Source organism: Panthera tigris, chromosome F3 (genome assembly GCF_018350195.1).
Source record: "Panthera tigris isolate Pti1 chromosome F3, P.tigris_Pti1_mat1.1, whole genome shotgun sequence".
Lineage (NCBI taxonomy): Eukaryota > Metazoa > Chordata > Mammalia > Carnivora > Felidae > Panthera > Panthera tigris.
This window is the reverse complement of record NC_056678.1, coordinates 379,672-394,464: the sequence shown is the minus strand read 5'-3', so window position 1 is coordinate 394,464 and position 14,793 is coordinate 379,672. Positions and strand designations below refer to the sequence as shown.

At 37.7% G+C, this 14,793-nt stretch overlaps 1 long non-coding RNA gene across 1 annotated transcript; it reads right to left on the bottom strand.

Moving 5' to 3' along the window:
* Positions 1-2,503: 2,503 nt before the first annotated feature.
* On the bottom strand, positions 2,504-14,722 carry LOC122235903. Its single transcript, XR_006214020.1, has 3 exons — positions 14,640-14,722; positions 8,199-8,365; positions 2,504-2,995 (listed from the first exon to the last, which is right to left on the bottom strand). It is a non-coding gene; the product is annotated as an uncharacterized LOC122235903 (long non-coding RNA).
* Positions 14,723-14,793: the final 71 nt, after the last annotated feature.

The window sequence follows — 14,793 nt, the reverse complement described above, 5'->3', positions numbered from 1 at the left end:
TGACCTACCAATGAATAATACCATTTCAAAATGTCCCCCAAATATTTATAAAATATACTAGGTGTAGAGAAGTGATAAATAGCCATCTTTTTATAAAAGCAAAAACAGGGGCATCTGAGTGGCTCAGTCGGTTGAGCATCCGACTCCATTTTGGCTCAGGTCATGACCTCAGAGTTCCTGAGTTTGAGTCCCACGGTGACCTCCACAAGGACAGCATGGAGCCTGCTTGGGATTCTCTCTCCCCATCTCCTTCGGCCCCTGCCCCACTTGTGAGTGCTCTCTCTCAAAATACATTTTAAAAATAAGTGAATGAACATTTAAAAAGTGAAACCACAGAGACTTTTTAAAAGAACGGATTTTTATCAAAAAGACACTGTTATCCATAGCTAGTATTTCTAAGTAACTTTTTCACAGCAAATGTCTCTACAACAAAGGAAGATTTTCTATTTTTTCACCACATCTTTCATAAAGTATTTTTTTGCCACTGAACAATATTCCTAACAAATATGTATCAAAATAATATAATAAAATAAAAATAAAATAAATAATAAATAAAATAAAATTACAATGTCTATTTTGCTTACCTTGTTCTTTTTCTTAGAAATTTTTTTCGCAGGTCTGAAAAAACCCAACAATTCTTTTCAGGCAAATATTAAATATTTAAAATACAAAGCCTATCTAAACCTATTGTTTCTGATATAAAATCTCTGCATTTGAAACTAATTTTCTACAAAGGTATTAAACAACGGAGTAACATTAAACAACATAGAAAATACACTACTGCTAATATTAACAAAGGATTAGGTGTATCCAGTTATAGTATATGTGCTGCTGAAGCGAGCACAACAAAGTACTAAAGTTAGATAAAAACCAACAAAAGCAAAGGAAAATCCTAATGCTACTAGCATTATTTGATAGGAATGATACCATTGTTTGTGTTGTTGTCATTTTACTAAAAATAAGCTTTTACTGGCACTAAAACCTACTTGGAAAGTGCAAGTTAAGTCCCTATATGAAAGAACCCCCCTTTTTTTTTAATTTTTTTTTTAACGTTTATTTATTTTTGAGACAGAGAGAGACACAGCATGAACGGGGGAGGGGCAGAGAGAGAGGGAGACACAGAATCGGAAGCAAGCTCCAGGCTCTGAGCCATCAGCCCAGAGCCCGACGCGGGGCTCGAACTCACGTACCGCGAGATCGTGACCTGAGCTGAAGTCGGAGGCTTAACCGACTGAGCCACTCAGGCGCCCCGAAAACCCCTTTTTAACAATCATGATATTAACGTGTTGGAGCCTCACTATGCAACTACTCTCTAGGCATTACTATGAGCACTTTACATGTCTTCAAGGTATTTGAAGCCCCACAAAAATCCTATGAAGTAGCTTAGTATATTAAGTATTTTACACAGGAAGAAAATGAGGCACAGAAAGTCGAAGTGACTTGCCCAAGAAGCCCTAATCGCTGGCCAAGAACAGAACCTGAATTCAAACCCAGGAATGTGCCTTCAAAGCATGTGTTTTATACTATGTGGTTACAGTAATACTCCAGTGTTTCTAACTAATATGACAGCAAATGAATTTATATTATGATTCTATTTCTAGCTATAGTGATACATAACAATTTCTGAATCTTACACATTTTTAAAGAGACTTTATACTTGGCAAGATGGGAAATCTACCTTCAATAAACTAAAGATTTGCTTCTTCTAGAGAAGTTCCTCAACAGGCATTCATTCATTCATTCATTCATTCATCATTCATTCATTCAACTGTCTATTCCCACATTCAACACATACTTATTGAGCATACAATCTGTGTCAATGGCACTGTTGGTACAGGAAGCATGGTTTTTGTAATTTAGAGCTCTCTAGTCCAAAAGGAATAATCTGTTATGGATTACTAGTTTCTTTTCCAATTGTAAATAAACAAAATCTTCCCCTTTCCCCAGAATCTAAATAAATATTAACTTAATAGAACCAGATACTTTAAAGTCCCTAACAAAATCATAGCTATTTGTGATACTATCAAAGGCACTGGATATCTAAAATCATCAAGGAAGGATTAGCTTTATTCAGAATGGCCTCAGTGTTTGCATACGTTTATGATAAGTGTGTGTGTGTGTGTATACATACACATATATACATACAGAACTCATACACATATACTTATATATACATATAGAACTTATACAGCCATATATATATATATGTATATGTATATGTATATATGTATATATACTTGCATACATACATATATATTTTTAAATCTGCACATTCAATTCTATGAGAATACCCCATTGTGGAACCAATTCAGAATAAACCACCTTCTTCCACAAAATTACATGAATAAGAGTACTAAAGACAATTACTATAATCTTTAAAAGAGAATGTAATACAATCAACAAACTTCCTAATGTTTGGAAACGCAAACAAAATTAAATTAACTAACCATGTCTATCTCTATTGATCATTTCCAACAGAATACACACTCTAAAAGCTCCCATCTTAAAATAAAAAGAGAAAGAAAATGCCTTTGCAATTCACATTCTTTTTCAGTTATCATCCATTTCTCTATTACCTTTCCCAATTAAAATGCTCTAAGGAGTTGTTTACACTTACTCATCTTCCATGCTTCCATGGTGACTACTGAAACTGCTCCTTGACAAAGTCACTTACCCTCATCATAACTTTTCAAGCAGTGTGTTTGATATGTTGAGTATTTCTTGCTTTAGCTTGGACCTACCTACACTACAGCATTTTATTTCCACAAAAGGTAATCACTGCTAAAATTCCTTCACAGGCACATAAAGAATTTATAGATTTTACCTGCTTTCATGCTGATCCTTTTCACTGAAATGGCTGCCATCATTCTTTTGTAGTGGACCACCAGTTAGGGAATCTGCCTTCTGCAACACTGATGTGATCACAGATCCTTTTGAGGTCCCTTTTTCATTTTCACCTTTCTTTATCTTCTTCATATGTAAACCAGGTTCCCTCCTTAAAAAAAAAAGCCATTAAAAAGCCATAAAAAAGCCAATGTTTTCTAACAATTTTACTGATAAAGAATAAAAAGACAATCTTCATCAAGTTCTGAATTTTACCCATCTGACTTAATTTGATTAATTCAGAGAACAATGCTGAAGTACCAACCATACAAAAGGAAATACTCATCTGTTGCTTCAAACACAGATAAATATACAATTAGAATACAATGTGATTTGTAAGAATGGACATGTGAAAAGCTGTGAGGACAAGAAAGGCTTTACTGAAGAGGGAAAATAAACAGCAGAGGTCACCAGGGAAAGAAACGGGAGAAAACCATTTTCTTAGAGATTAGAATGTGAGCACAAAGATTACACAGATGGCATCTAGGTGCCTTGAAAGGAAAAAGTATAAGCTTTTAGGAACTTGGAAAAAAGCATAAAATACATGGAAGCAAGTAGTAAGAGATCAGTCAGGAAAGAAACTCTGAAGAACCTTGAAGGTTACACTAAAAAGTTAGAGTTCATTGCCTAAAGGCAGCGACTCTTAGACATGGGAGTAATAACTAGATGTGTGCTCTATTTTTGGCTTTGCTTTGAAATATAAGAATGCTTAATTTCAACAAAGTTTTAAAGTAGCATGAGGTCCATATAACATGAAAGAAGAAATCAAGGAAATATCTTAGGGGAAAACTACTTTTAAAATGCCCATATGTCAGAGCGATATCAGTATCATAGCTGAACAAGATGTACGTTGTTGCGTCTCCCCACCTACAACAAACTGGCATCTTATCCACCCACGGGCAAAACTGCCTTTGCAGGAGCTGTGGGAACCTAGCACCATTTTCCAAGGGACCGAGGAAAAGTCTTGCCTACCCGTGCATCAGGTAACAGGCATACGTACTACAGTCTAATCTGTGGACCTAGCAATAGCCCATAAAGTGCCTCCAGCCCCTCCCTCTCAGCCACATCTGGGAGTCCCTCCCTAGAAAACACTCTCTAAGAAAATCACCGTGGATGAGAGAGGCTTTTTGGAAAACCAGGTCTCCTGCAGAGAATTTCCAGCATCCCACTGGAGCAAAAAAATCAGGTTTGGACACACTGAAGAGGTAGTCATTAAAGACTGGAGGAGGTGACTGCTACTTCAAATGCAAAGACAGCAATGCAAAACTACAAAGAATATAAAATATCAAGGAAATATGATACCATCAAAGGATCACAATAATCTTCCATAATCAATCAGAAACACATGGAGATCTGTAATTTATTCAAAAGAGAATTCAAAAATAGCAGTTTTAAGGAAACTCAGTGAGTTACAAGAAAAACACAAAAAGCCAATTCAGTAAAATCAGAAAAACACTCTATGAATAAAATGAGAAGCTTAACAAAGAGCTGGAAATAGTAAAAACTAACTAAACAAAAATCCTGGAGCTGAAGAGTATAATGAAGGAGATGAAAAAAGCAAGAGTGATCACTGACAGGAAATGGATCAACCAAAAAAAAATGTGAATTTAAAGAAGGAACTATCAAATTATCCAGTCAGCAGAGAACAAAGTAAAAATAATGAAAAAGTGTGAGGAAAGACTATGTGACTACAAGTGAACCCTCATAAGGCTATTCACAACTTCTCAGCAGAAACCTTACATGCCAGGAGGCAGTGGGATTACATATCCAAAGTGCTAAGAGAAAAAAGACTACCAATCAAGAATACTTTACTCAGCAAAATTATCCTTCAGAAATCAAATTGGATAAATACATTTGATATACCGCATTAACAGGATAAAAAAAAATTATATCATCATCCCAGCATGTGAGGAAAAAGGATTTGACATAATTCATCTTTTCCGGATAAAAAGTCTCAACAAAGTGCGTAGTGAATTATCACACCTGGACATAATGAAGTCCAATATGATAAGCCCATAGCCAACATCATATGCAGTGGTAAAAAACGGAAAGCTTTTACTCTAAGTTCAAGAACAAGGCAAAGTTTCCCACTTGACCACTCCTATTCAACAGGATAGAGGAAGTCCTAGTCAAAGTAGTCAGGCAAGAAAAGGAAATAAAAGGCATCCAAATCAAAAAAGAAGAAATAAAACTGCCTTTGTTTGCAGATGATATGTTATTATATATAGAAAATCCTGAAGATACCACCAAAAAGCTGTTCCAAGGATGAAGCATACAAAATCAACATAAAGATGCAGGGGTGCCTGGGTGTCTCAGTCAGTTAAGCTTCTGACTTCGGCCAAGCTCATGATCTCGTGGTTTGTGGTTCAAGCCCCCTATTGGGCTCTGTGCTGACAGTTCAGAGCCTGGAGCCTGCTTTGGATTCTCTCTCTCTCTCTCTCTCTCTCTCTCTCTCTCTCTCTTTCTCTCTGCCCCTCCCCTGTTCACACTCTGTCTCTTTAGCCTCTGCTACAAAGCTGTGATCATCAAGACAGTATGGTATTGGCACAAAAACAGACACACAGACCAATGGAATAGAATAGAAACCCCAGAGGTGAACCCACAAATGTATGGCCAACTAAACATTGACAAAGCAGGAAAGAGTATCCCATGGAAAAAAAAGACAGTCTCTTTCTTCTGGGAGAACTGAACAGCAACATGCAGAAGAATGAAACTAGACGACTTTTCTTACACCATACACACAAATAAACTCAAAATGGATGAAGGACCTGAATGTGACCCAGGAAACCATCAAAACCCTAGAGGAGAAAGCAGGAAAAAAAACCTCTTTGACCTCCGCCACAGCAATTTCTTACTTGACACATCTCCAAAGGCAAGGGAATTAAAAGCAAAAGTGAACTATTGGGACTTCATCAAGATAAAATCTTCTGCACTGCAAAGGAATCAATCAACAAAACCAAAAGGCAACCGACAGAATGGGAGAAGATATTTGCAAATGACATATCGGATAAAGGAAGGGCTAATATCCAGAACCTGTAAAGAACTCACCAAAATCCACACCCACAAAACAAATAATCCAGGGAAGAAATGGGCAGAAGACATGAATAGACACTTTTCCAAAGAAGACATCCAAATGGACAACAGACACGTGGAAAGATGCTCAACGTCACTCCTCATCAGGGAAATACAAATCAAAACCACACTGAGATACCACCTCATGCTGGTAAGAGTGGCTAAAATGAACAAATCAGGAGACTACAGATGCTGGCGAGGATATGGAGAAACGGGAACCCTCTTGCACTGTTGGTGGGAACGCAAACTGGTGCAGCCACTCTGGAAAACAGCGTGGAGGTTCCTCAAATAATTAAAAATAGAACAACCCTATGACCCAGCAATAGCACTGCTGGGAATTTACCCAAGGGATACAGGAGTGCTGATGCATAGGGGCACACGTACCCCAATGTATACAGTAGCACTTTCAACAATCGCGAAATTATGGAAAGAGCCTAAATGTCCATCACCCGACGAATGGAGAAAGAAGATGTAGTTTATATATACAGTAGAATACTATTTGGCAATGAGAAAGAGTGAAATCTGGTCATTTGCAACAACGTGGGTGGGACTGGAGGGTATTATGCGAAGTGAAAATAAGTCAGGCAGAGAAAGACAGATACCATATGTTTTCACTTATATGTGGATCCTGAGAAACTTGACAGGAGACCATGGGTGGGGGGGGGAACGGGGGAAAATAAGTTACAGAGAGGGAGGGAGGCAAACAATAAGAGACTCATAAACACTGAGAATAAACTAAGGGTTGATAGGAGGTGGGGGAGAGGGGAAAGTGGGTGATGGGCATTGAGAAGGGCACCTGTTGGGATGAGCACTGGGTGTTGTATGGAAACCAATTTGACAATAGATTATATTTAGTTAAAAAAATTACAAAATCAGCATCAAGAGATCCGTTGCATTTCTAAAAAATAACAATGAAACAGCTGAAAAAGAAATATAAGGAAAAAATCCCCTTCCCCAAAACACCAAAAAGAACAAAATACTTTGGAATAAATTTAATCAAGGACTTTCTGAAAGATAGGTACAGTAAAAACTACAAGACTGGTAAAAGAAACAGCAGGGACACAAACAAATGGGAAGATACCCCGTTGTTTATGGATTCGAAAAATTAGTATCATTAAATATCCACATTACCTGAAACCACCCACAGAGTCAATGCAATCCTTGTCAAAATTCCAATGGCCTTTTTCACAGAAATAGGAAAAGCATTCCTCAAATGTGTAAGGAACAAAAAAGACCCCAAATAGCCAAAGCAATCCTAAGAAAGAAGAACAAATCTGGAAGCATCACACTTGCTGGTGTCAAACTATTACAAAGTTATGGTAATAAAAACCGTATGAAGTTGCACAAAAACAAACACAAAGATGAATGAAACAGAATCAAGAACCCAGAAATAAACCCATGCATAAAATCAACTAAAAACCCATGCATAAAGTCTCTTTAAGAGACCCAAGAATACTCAAAAGAGAAAAGGTAATCTCTTCAATACATGATGCTGAGAAAACTGGATATTAACATGCAAAAGAAGAAAACTGTGCCTCTACCTTACACCACTCACAAAAGTCAACCCAAACGCAAATAAAGACTTCTTTATAAAATCTTAAATCATAAAAGTCCTAGAAGAAAACATGGGATAAAACCTCCGTATTTCAGACGGACCCAGTCCTGGCAATGAAACCATTGGAATAAAGCGATGACCTACCTGACATATTTTTCTCATGTTATATTTTTTATTTTTGACAGTGACAGAGACAGAGCACAAGCAGGGGAGGGGCAGAGAGAGAGGGAGACACAGAATATGAAGCAGGTTCCAGGCTCTGAGCTGTTAGCACAGAGCCTGACGCAAGGCTCAAGCTCATGAAGTGCAAGATCATGACCTGAGCCGAAGTTGGGCGCTTAACCAACTGAGCCACCCAGGTGCCCCGACATATTTGAAATTCTGAAATACACTGCTAAATCATCTTTCAGAAAGGGGTTACCAATTTCATCCAGCCACAGTGTCTAAGAATGTCATTTTCCTCACATTTCCTAACTTTGGTTATTTTTTTTAATAAAATATTTATCACCATGACTGCAAAAAACGGTATCTCATTGGTATTTACAGTTTTCTCATTAGCACGTAGGATGAAATATCTCCACGAAAAATACGAAAATTGTTCATCATGAACATTAGCTCAAACTAGAAAAGTTTGTTGCATAGGAAAATAACAATTACCTACTATTTAAATATTGCTATATAGGCTTACCTATCAGAATCTTTATTTTCTGTAATAGGCAATTGATGGTTATCAGTTTTTCCATTCTGTCTTTGTGGAATTAATCCAGCAGCCGCAGCATCATGTATGTTTTCTGATACTTCCATGTCACTTCCTCTGTGCTGCTTTTTTTCTTCAACCTTTAATGGAACTTGATACTAAAGGTAATTGTTACTTTAGTCAATAAAAAGTTTTTTCATTCATTTTATCAGTTGGCACTTAGTTTGTCATAAATTCAATGGAGGAAAATATTCTGTGCTTACTTTATCATTACAAGTAATTGTAATTTTTATAAACTCTGCTTCATTTCTGTTGGAATTAAAAACAAAGCAGAAGTTACCAAAATTTCTAAAAGGGCTTTCTTAATTTTGTACTCTTATTCATATCCACACTTTGCTACCAAGAATTCCCCACCCACCTCCACCCCATCTGACCAAGAGATACAAAGAAATAAAAAGACAAGAGACAAAATTTATCTTTTTCTATCCTTACCACCTGGGTTTTACACAACAGCCAGATTTAAAACATGCGACATGGAGGTGCTCCAGTAACAAAACCAGGAAGCTTTCCTCTTTCTGCACGGAGCTATTCTTTCCCTGACTGCCTTTTACACTTCTTTTTCTTTTGGATCCTAAGGTTCTCAAAAAAAGTGACAGTGTCCCCTAAAATTTATGAACCAAAGTTTGCCACAACACAAAAGGAACAAAGTGAAATGGACGTTAGGGTGGAATTCTGGGAAATTAGTAATGCTCTCCAAATCTCACATTCAATAACCATAAAACTTCATAGGGAGAGGGTATAAAAGTAATGATCACCTTTAATCCCATTTGCTACTGATAACACGAGTAAAACTCAAAAAGGTTAAATGATTTGTCCCAAGTTCCTAAAGTGGCATTACCTAGCATTTTATGGCACCAAAAGAGATGATACGATTCTTGAATGCTGAATCAGAGAAATGACCACAAATTCATTAAATTAATCAGATGCATGAAAAGTGTGACTTTGGCACAGTAAATTAATACCTTGATAGGGGACGAGGAGATTAGCTACTTATTCTTTTAAAGGAGGGTATCTCTAGATTTTGTCTATTTCTAAAGTCCACACATCTCAAAATTCAGTTTTCTCCCTTGGAGTTAAATACTGAAGGTTTGTGGAAGGCTTATGCTACCTACATGGTAAAAATCATACAGGCCAGGGGCGCCTGGGTGGCTCGGTCGGTTGAGCGTCCGACTTCAGCTCAGGTCATGATCTCGCAGTTCCTGAGTTCGAGCCCCGCGTCGGGCTCTGTGCTGACAGCTTGGAGTCTGGAGCCTGTTTCCGATTCTGTGTCTCCCTCTCTCTCTCTCTGACCCTCCCCAGTCATGCTCTGTCTCAAAAATAAATAAACGTTTAAAAAAAATCATACAGGCCAAAAGGTATCATACTTTATTGAACATAAAGTGAAGGTTTGAATCAACAGAAACATCTGAGAATGATGACTAAAAAATGTGGAAAAAGGGGTGACAATACAAATAGCTGTTATTAAGCCTATCTCAAAGGGGTCATGTTGAAATTCTAAGTTCCAAGATTGTGAGTAAAGCAGACAAGACTGCCTATATTTGTGGGGAATAAGCTTAGGAATTCCCTGAGCCTGCACTGATGGGTTAACCAGGTGTAAAAAATTACAAAGCCATAGGATGCTCACACCCAAGTTTGGGTAAACAAGATTAGGTATCTAGGTATAGAGAGGGCGGGGCAAAGGCTCCAGGACAAAGGTGTGTGAGGTAAACAAGATTAGATATTCAGGAGGACACACTCCCCAATTTAGTACTATGGCAGAAAGCTGCTTTCACAGGAAGGAAGGACCAAATTAGGTAAACAAGTAAATAGGGTTATAGGCTGTAGGCTGCAGGGTGAAGATGCCCAGAGGGGAGTAATTAGCAAAAGAAAGGTGCCTTATGGATCCTGAGGTAGCATCTGTCTTCTCCCCTAGACTAGTTAAGATAAACAGAGAAGGTGCCTCAGGTCCGCTGTTAACAACCATTTGCCAGGGGCCAGGATTTTGTTTTATATTGACCCAAACCCCTAACACCCTATATCTTCAAACCCCCTTTCCCTCATGCCCATGAGTTCATGTTCACAGATTGACTGTCTCTTTGTGCACGTCCATCACCATGTTTGGAAGCCTTCTGATCCTAATAAAAACAGAGCAAGGACCCTTAATCCTGCCTCATGTGTTCTCCGGGACATTAGCTGTCTCTCCCATTGTAATCCTGCATCCCGCTGCTGTCTTGCTAGACAAGCAAGAACCCTAGACCCAGAGTCTACAGACACATACTGAAGCAATACATAGATTGCTTTAGCTAGGAACATTTGTTTATATTCCTTCTCTTAGTTATTGCTTCTTTCCCATTTTATTGTTTATGGAAATGCAATTTATATTTAAGTCAATATATTTTTAAGAAACCTGGAGATTATTGTTTTTTAAGCAGTTTCCTTATGGTTATTCTGGTTCATGAGGTCACATGGTACTTATATAGCTAAGTTAGTTTCCCAGTTCATATACATAAGAATCATTCATAAGAATGTTTTCCTGAACTCCTATTTGTTAGATAGCAGACATAATCTATTTCCAGACACAATTACTTATTTAGACAATTCCATTTTATACAACTCTTGTTCTCTTGAGTGGAAAATCAGAATGGATCAGATAATTGCTAAAGAGAAAAAACAAGAGTAACAGCAAGGCAGACCTCTATCTCTTTTGGAAGTTGAACTTTCTTTCCAAAGACAGGAACTCTACTTGAGACATGCCTATCTCATTCTTAAACCTTTGCATATCTTGATGTAATTCTTCACTTAGATATACTTCAGATGCTGGAAAACTAGATGCTGAAGAAGAACTCACAATTTCTAATTCAGAATCAATACTTTTATAGTTAGGAGTACTGTCATTATCTGCATATAAAGGCTTCTGGAAAAAAGTCTTGTACTGGTTTTGTTTTCTCGTGTTTGTGACAGCAGAAATATCATGACTTTTTGTTTGAACCATGTGTTTCATCACATCGCAGCAGGCAAGCCACAAATCAAAAAGGCTCTCTGAATCACTAGACTGAGGTCTAATTTACAATCGGTGGTATTTTGGTCCATATTTTTTGCCATTTGCATGTCAAACTCTTGGCCTTCTTTCACTTTAAATGTAACTAGTGGTTTCCTTGCTTTTTTATTTTCTATATCATTTTAAAAATCCTCATTGTTGTTAAAAAGATGCTCAATGTCTGGTTTGTTCTCATTTTCATAGTCTGATTTACTTTCTTTCTTTCTTTAGTATGAAATTTATTGTCAAATTGGTTTCCATGCAACACCCAGTGTTCATCCCAACAGGTGCCCTCCTCAATGCCCATCACCCAGCCTCCCCTCCCTCCCATCCCCCATCAATCCTCAATTTATTCTCAGTTTGTAAGAGTCTCTTATGGTTTGGCTCTCTCCCTCTCTAAGGTTTTTTTGTTTTGTTTTGCTATGTTTTCACTTCCCCTCCCCCATGGTCTTCTGTTAAGTTTCTCAGGATCCACAAAAGAGTGAAACCATATGGTATCTGTCTTTCTCTGTATGACTTCTTTCACTTAGCATCACACTCTCCAGTTCCATCCACGTTGCTACAAAAGGCCATATTTCATTCTTTCTCACGGCCAAGTAGTATTCCATTGTGTATATAAAACACAATTTCTTTATCCATTTGTCAGGTGATGGACATTTAGACTCTTTCCATAAATTTGGCAATTGTTGGAAGCGCTGCTATAAACATTGGGGTACAAGTGCCCCTATGCATCAGCACTCCTGTATCCCTTGGGTAAATTCCTAGCAGTGCTATTGCTGGGTCAAAGGGTAGATCTATTTTTCATGTTTTGAGGAACCTCCACACTGTTTTCCAGAGTGGCTGCACCAGTTTGCATTCCCACCAACAGTGCAAGAGGGTTCTTGTTTCTCCACATCCTCGCCAGGATCCATAGTCTCCCGATTTGTTCATTTACCCACTCTTGACTGGTGTGAGGTGATATCTCAGTGTGGTTTTGATTTATATGCCCCTGATGATTTGCTTTCTTTTAAAGAAAGCTTAGAAGATGACTGACAAGCACATTCTGGGGACCCAGAGTATGAATAAGAGAGAATGACATTTTCAAGACTAGGCTCTTTTTGTTCAGGAAATGCCTGAAATACTACCGAGACAGACGCTCTAAATGCAACTTCTTCCTCACAATCAACTACAGTATTTGTCCAATTCAAAGGTATTTCCTTTCAGTTGGTTCCTTCTTAGAGTGACCCCATGGTGGTTCTTCAAGATGAGTAGGAATTAACAAATTTCAACAACTTCAGCTTTCATTCACTGCTGATGAGTTTTAAGCTATTTTTCCAGTCTAATTTGTCTTATTTGATCCACATTTCCTCAAAATTTTGCATAGAAGCATGTCTTAAATATACAGATATATCATGCTCCCTATCACATTCCTTATTCATTGCTGGTTCTTGAGTCATTTTTTGCAGTTGCAAAAACGGATGGTTAGTTTCCTTGTTTTGATTTTCACATGTCTTTTCTGCCAGGATACATGTTGTAAAAACACCTTATCCTTAAGTAATCAAGTATGGACAAAGAAAAATGAGAAAATAATTACAATTTAACTGTTAACTTTCTTAACCTATGTTTAGCTGTTCCCAAGTCACTGGATTGTAACTTCCTGTAAGAAGTGAAAACTAACCTGCCTTAGCCTAAGGCAGAAGAAAATATGACTCATAAAATTAACCTTGTCAGTTTTTGGAACTAAAAAATTCATTACGTGTTAAATCGACCAAAAAAGAATTTAGATGATTTTTAATGTCACAAACCTAAAAACTGTTTAGCTTACCATCCCTTATAACGAGCACTAAAGTGCATTTGAGTACTTTTTAAAGATTAATAACTAGAGAATTGGAAAACTTTAAACTAGTAGCAGCCAAATCAATTAATATCAAAGAGAAAGAAATGCGCTGGCAGTGTGAATCGGCTTAAGATTCTCTCTCTCCCCTGCCCTCACCGACCCACGTGCTCTGTCCTCCCTCTGTTAAAAGAAATAATTAAAAGAGAAAGAAATCATAAGGAACAGAAAATACATTTACAGGATAGTACTCTATTTATTGAAAAATATCTGTGTGTAAGTGGACTCCCACGGTACAAACCCACCTGGTTCAAGGGTCAACTGTATACCTGTATGATGTCTCCACTAAGAGATTACCGGAACTTAACATAGCGCCAAATTAGAAAATCAAAACCCCGTTCCTACTTTCCCATTCTTTTCTGGACACTATGGCCATTTTATTGGCCTTCAGACATCTTCACATTTAAAACAAGTATTTTCTTGGGGGGCCTGGGTGACTTAGTCGATTAGGCGCCCAACTTTGGCTCAGGTCATGTTCTCAATTTCATGAGTTCGAGTCCTGCATTGGGCTCCTTGCTCTCAGTGCAGAGCCTGCTTCAGATGTTCTGTCCCCCCACCCCCCTCTCAACAATAAACAAACATTCACCAAACAAAGTATCCTCAATATATAGTAAGTCACTAAAAGCCACTGTGATCATTTTGCCTTCTATTTCTATAGCACGCTTTACAGTTTACAAAACGTTGCCACATTTGTTCATTCCACATAACCAAGAGGTGGGTATTAGTGCCATGTTTAGGAACGAGGTCATTGACATTCAAGCAAGTTTTTCCAAGATCCCACAGCTAGGAAGTGACGGAACCAAGATGCTAGCATGTCTTTTGATTTCAAATACAGTGCTTGTAGCATTGTGCAGCAGCTGCCTGAGCCTAAGAGATCAGGACCTTTTCACCTCCTTCCCTAGTTGTCACCTTAGAATACGTCATCATTACTTTAACTATATTACTACAAGTGGGACTGCGAAGTTATTTTAATTATCCAAAATGGGTTTTACTTATTGAAGCACCACTAAACCAAACTGTGGTCATCATAATCCCAATGTTCCTTGTAGATCTACTTGACAATCCAAATATATTATTATCAAGTCCCAGGCCTTATCTTTGGAAGGTTCAAGTGGTAAACACCATAATCCAAGCTCTTTCTGGATGTCAGTAGGAGTTTGACACATCCGTATACACCACAGGATCATACACTTGGCCATAGGTTGACCTAGAGTAATTCTTTAGTGTTTCAGATAACTTAACTCCAAAACCCAAACTCATTCCCTCCAAGCCTTCGTTTTCTGCACTAATACTACACAACTTTCATTATGTCTGCAAATTGGCAGAACTCTACTATGTTGTGTGGTCATAATTAACACATAATTATTTTATCACATATAGGAAAACATACAAGGAAATCGTTTCTGTGGGAAAATGCAGAGATGAGAGAGTGAAGTCAAAGCATCTCTTGGACGTTTTAACATCACTCCATGCTTATACTTACAAATAAGAAGAAGACAGTACCTCAGGAAGAGAAGGTGATTCTACATCTTCCTCTTCTCCTAGTTCTAATGCTAACATCATATCTAGAGAATACGGTCACAGATAAATTAATGAAAACATGCGTTACTATGAATTTTAAACACATACACAAGTCT